Source organism: Schistocerca cancellata, chromosome 11, assembly GCF_023864275.1.
Source record: "Schistocerca cancellata isolate TAMUIC-IGC-003103 chromosome 11, iqSchCanc2.1, whole genome shotgun sequence".
Lineage (NCBI taxonomy): Eukaryota > Metazoa > Arthropoda > Insecta > Orthoptera > Acrididae > Schistocerca > Schistocerca cancellata.
Genome location: NC_064636.1, coordinates 98,251,559 through 98,257,558, shown reverse-complemented (window position 1 = coordinate 98,257,558; position 6,000 = coordinate 98,251,559).

The following is a 6,000-nucleotide window of genomic DNA, read 5'->3' as shown; positions in this document are numbered from 1 at the left end:
CGAGACTACCGGTCCCGTCAAATTATTGTCTGCAATTGCTTGCCGTGGTAGGATAATGTGGTCGGAATTAGTTAGGTGTTCCTCACATTCTTCAAGATATGAGCTACGTGAGGCATGAAGTACAGATTCCGCTCTGGAGAAAATGGATGTTGGCAGAAATTCTTTGTTTCATTATGACGGCCAGCAATAATACCACATTCACCCCACAGTGCCTGATTTTGTCCACCCATATCTGATACAATAACTTCTACCATCAGACCAATCACTTCACACTTCACAATTAATTGCCACAGGAAAGATTAAGTTCTTTACCTGAAATTGAGTTCCTGGTGAAATGGTAACCAATTATTTGTTTCCATCGGGTACTTAGACCACCAAGCGTAAATACCAAGACGTGACAAGCATGTTTTTCATACGAACCATTAGCTGCTGGAAGTGTTGGATAGCCAATTACGAATTTCGATGAAATGTCGTAATTTAGGCCTGGCGTGAGACTCATCTCATCCATCATTATTGCAACATGTCTTTCAAAAGGATTCGTGGTGTCTACCTTCACTTTAAGAGTGGATACAAAATCGTCCAAAATACCTGGACTGAATGCCAGAGACTCAAGTTTCCTTTGTAGAGTTCGTTCGCTTGGTAATGGTTGTCCCAGTTCTCTTACCGCATTATATCCAACGCTTCCACAAGCTAATCGAATTATGAAAGCCTTCTTAATAGCTTCCGGTGGCCACTTTGTCCCTCGCATAGTTTTTTTCTGCAGTGCCGAGATATGATCGTCGTTTAAAAAAGGTTTCACAGATGCCGCCATTGTATCAATTTTACCATTCGCGCTGTGTAGTTGCTTCTGCAATAAGTGGACTTTCCTTTTCAAACTTTGTACTTCCGTTTCAGTGTCATTCTCAGGAGGTAATCCGACGTCAGAACTGTGAACATCCGGCAAAACTTCTTCAGGAAGTACGCAAACTTGCTCATTGCCTGAAAAGAAATAGTATTAACAATAATAACAAAAAAATGTTTTGTCGAACGACAACGCGAGAAATTTAAGTTTCATAAAAAGTTAGTAGTGAATAAGATAGATAAGTCTGTCTTTAGTTACATATATATATTTAAACAGTACCTGGCTGTCTCTGTGTAGTGTAAGTGCACTCAGGTTCCCTTTGCACACCCCTGTCCTTTGGTGGCTTTCGTCCCTTAATTTGAGGACGATGGCTAAATATAGTGGGTACCGCATTAGGTTTCAGTTTTTAACACCATCCTTACGATTTGCTTCAAACTGATCAGGTGTGAAGTGAAGCTAAAAATGACAATCCAAATTACACTGTTAAGTAAAGTTCAAAACTAATACCTGTAAAGAAGTAAAGATGGCACTATGAATAACTAACAAAATAAACCTTTTCAAATTTCGTATACATGAAGTACATCCGTATTTGAAGATTTGATTTTCAGCTTCTGCCTCTTATTCAATGGTGATCGTAGGCATTATTGTAAAAATGATGTGGGTGTAGCTTTATTAATACTATCAATAACTTTGTTAATGCATTTAGAGCTATTTCTACATAAATACTACTACAAAAATGTATAAAGTGAAAAAAAAGTTTTTTTGGTTTTCAGGTGGAACTGAACCCAGGACCCACATATCATAAATCAAATGCTATACCGACTTTTTCTTATTAAATCTCTTTTTTCTTTTGTTCGTCTTCGTTCGGTGCATCTGTTCGGGGCGGACGTCCTAAAACACCCGTTTATGTTCGTCTCTGATCCATCAACTCAGTTTTTTCTTATTACAGAGGGGAACTAACACTCCGACCGAACACACTGAGTTACCACGCCGGCGGCTGAGGTATACTTGCACTCTTCCATTGTGCTTTGTAATATGTAATTCACATAATTATCTGCTGCAAAGATAAGTTTCCTTATCTCACACAATTTAGCTGTTTCGTATGGAAATGTATCTTTTCTTCCAATACGGTGTAGCCACAGTTCGCGTCTTTTCGCATTCCTTTCGCGCCCTGTGGAATGCGGAAAAGCTTGCTACCTCGGACTGGCTTCGTATAACAATTTACAGCACAGGATTGCGGCATTTTCACTATAGAACAGTGGAAAATGCCACCTTAAGATCTTAATTTAATACACAAAGAGTATATATATTTCCAACACCTGTAAATACTAAAATATCGGCAAGTTAATTCAGATTTGCCACTTACGCTCACATATTGCTTAGGCTCAAAATGGCTGCCTCCCTCCGCTCGCCTCAGCCGACCAATAGCAGCCGCCGATTGTTGGCAATCCGCACATAAGAGGTTGGTGGCGCTCTCTCGCATACCCAAGGTGGCTTCTACCAACTCCCCCTGCCTGATGATGCCTTCCTCCCCTCCATCTACCCCTCCTACCAACTTTGAAAATCCCCATCCTCCCCCCACCCCCGCACGCCGGGGTGGCCGAGCGGTTCTAGGCGCTTCAGTCCGGAACCCCGATACTGTTACGGTCGCAGGTTCGAATCCTCCGTCGGGCATGGATGTGTGTGATGTCCTTAGGTTAATTAGGTTTAAGTAGTTCTAAGTTCTAGGGGACTGATGGCCTCAGGTGTTAAGTCCCAAAGTGCTCAGAACCCACTCCCCCCCCGTGCTTTTTCCCCAAGGGCACACTCTCTCCCTTCCTCCCTCCCTCCCTCCTCTCCCCCGGGCCACCCCTACCTCCCTACCTTGTTTCCTCCCCCTCCCATCTCCTCTGCCACTGGCATCTACACCCTCCCCTCTCCCTCCTCCCCCGCCTTTTCCCCTTTTTGGCAGCTCCCCAGACCCGTACACGTATAGAGAACTTTCGCAGGCCGGAGATCGTTGCCTAGTGTTTGTGCGTGCTGTCATGTTCGTGTTCCAGTGTTTCATCGTTTGTGCTCCATACTTCGCGTGTGTCATCTCTGTCTTCTCTGTGCGTGTCCAGGTTTCTGAACATTTTTATTTTGAACACTGTGGCCGTCTACGGCTCCGTGTGTTTTAATTTTGTATGCCTACTTTTTTATATCCACCATGTCTGTTCTGCAATTGTCTCCTTTTGTATCATTAGTCATATGTGTGGCCGAAGAGCGGCGTAGTATGCCGCTGCTAGCCTACCTGTATCAGGTGTCAAAATAACAATAAAGGAAAAAAAAACACTCTCATACAGGGCTCTACCCCACGCTCACGAGGGCGGCTCGCCTGCCCGTCGACACCGACTCCCTCCACATGTGTAGTCTGTGCGGCGCTCGGCCGCAAGTGAAAGTGACGTAAATGGGGGCTGCAACACATCAAGCGTTTAGCAAACGTTAGGTTTTATGGCACGGGTCAGACGATGAGTAAGTCATTTATGTCAGCAAAATTCCCAGAAAGCAATTGGCGCACTAGAAAGAGATCAGAGCGATAATCCGAAGGTCCTGGTGTCGAGTCTCTACTTGCAGTGTTTTTAGTTTTGTTGATTTTGTATGTCACTTACACTGCAAATAGACCGCGATAATACTCCAGACATTGTATTTATTAATACCTTAATGAGATGCATGAAAACGAATGGGAAAGTAAAATTTGAGATTGCGAATATTAATGCTAGCCAATAGGTAATGCTTCTGAATTTTTTTATCTGAAAACTCTTAAAACACTTTAAGTAAATCAAAACTTTATTAACATTCTACATATCTATATGCATGTGTACGTATCTGTTAATCAACACGGCCACCCTGGTGAGGAACACATTTCTCCCAACAAGAGACCAGTTTCTCGATGCCGTCACTGTCGAATGTTTGACTTTCTTGACAAACCCACAAACTCACTTCTCCACGCACTGCCTCACCACTACCAGAGTCCGCAGCTCGTGGTCTAGTGGCTAGCGTTGCTGCCTCTGGATCACGGGGACCCGGGCTCGATTCCCGACCGGGTTGGGAATTTCCTCTGCCTGGGGGCTTTGTGTTCGTGCTGTCCTCGTCACTTCATAATCAACATCATTCGTGACAGTGGCTGAGTAAAGGAATTGGACTGTGTGAAATATTGGGACTTTGCACGGGCGCTGATGACCGAGCAGTTGAGGGCCCAACACAGCCCAACCTCAACACCAGACACCACTATCAGAGCAAACATCTTGACGCCGTTTCTTTAAATTTCGCCAACAGCTGAAAATCGGATGGCGCCAAGTCGGGTCTGTACGGAGTGAACTCGTGGCATAGCTCGTGTGAGGTCTGGCGTCGCCACTCTGAAGGAGAGCTCGCTCCACGTGTGGGCAGACTCTTCTGCAGTCAGACACTGAACCACAGCACACCGCCTCTCACGCACTGACATAGCTAGGTTGCACTGCAAGTCAGAGCCCTCTAGCGCCAGAGGCTTGTAACATTCAGTGATTATAAAGAATCCGCCTCGATTGCAAACAGAAACCGGATTCTATTTGCCATCGAGGCGCATTCTTTATAATCATTATATTATTCACGATTGCTGACGCGCTGCAGTGTTAAAAGTTCGAAAGTTGTCACATTCCTCAGCGAGGCGGGAAAGTCGACCGAGCAACATCTTTGTCGTGTCATACCTTATCTGACGTTGAGAACAGATGAAAAAATTTGGAGGTGTTGCTTTTCAGCACGGTCTCATAAATTTCCTGGAATTGATTGTAAGGCATGCGCGAGAAATTTGTATATAAAATTACATACCTTTATCGTTTTACAGTTGGCGATTTATACGGGCTGGGGTGATATTAATCAGTGATAGTCTCAGCGTCTTACATATGCTGCAAACACAGAACTTTTTCAATTGCATAATTGTTATAAGGATTCCCGAGAAAAACAAGCTTGATTTAGGTACTGTGCCTTCCACACATTGTCGAAATAAGTCTGGACTGTAGAATGAGTCACACTGTAGAACAGTCGAAAAGTGACACCAAATCGATAAGACGGCTCACAATCACTCTGTCAGTTTACCCACTTGCAAACATTCCAGTGTTCCAGATACATGTGTGGGTTCTCTTGATGTAATCACAATACTAGATCGAAGCATTAACTGTGCAAGTGTGGAAAAAAAAGAAAATGTCGGACATAAGCAAACCCCTCAGGTAGCATGACTTTGGCTCTGTGAAGGAAGTCACACGAGATGGACAGCAAAGTTATAAACTGGTACAATACCTGCTAGTCATCTCTCAGAACTACTTTCGTTTGTGTATTATGTCTATGTGACACAACTATCTTAATTGGAAATTAGTGCAACATGGCATTAAACGCCAAGGTCCCGTGCTAATAGAGCTAATGGTACCTCCAGTAAACTAAACCACACATTCTAACGTCCAGTCGACGAACTGGGTCCTGCGTTACATCAGTAGTGTTCCTGAACAGGCATAGCCCGTCACTGGAAACTGTGAGATACTGAGTCAGAAAATTATTATCAGTCACAAGTTTGCAAGTTCCTTATGAGTGTCTTGAAGAGCATGTGATCTGACACTGAGACAGAAACAGTTTCCTATGTTTATAATTTTTTTGCTGTTATGTTAATTACCCACATGGAGAACAAGGAGTAAAATTTTGCAAGATGAAAGCAGCGTCCATTTAATATATATATATATATATATATATATATATATATATATGTGTGTGTGTGTGTGTGTGTGTGTGTGTGTGTGTGTGTGTGTGTGTGTGTGTGTGTAATGTGCAGTCCAGAGATTGTTTGACAGTTGATCTCCAGTCTCCATGTCTCTCTCATTCCAACTGCTGTGTTTCTCTGGTCCTTTCCCCATGGACAGATTCACCAGTTATGGTTTCCAGGAGCCCTTTATGTCTCAACAGATAACAGAACTAACATTCCTGCTGAGATTCTGTTTTGTCTGCAGCTATAGGAGGTGGTTACCAGGTCGACGTTTTAAACCAAAGGCACAAAGACATGCGGTTGTGTGGTTAAAATTCACACACTTTTCTTTCCAGTGATCGTGTAGTCAAGTTGGCAGAACTACAGACGTAAGGTATTTATCATCATTCCCTGTCAAGTTGACATTTGTTCA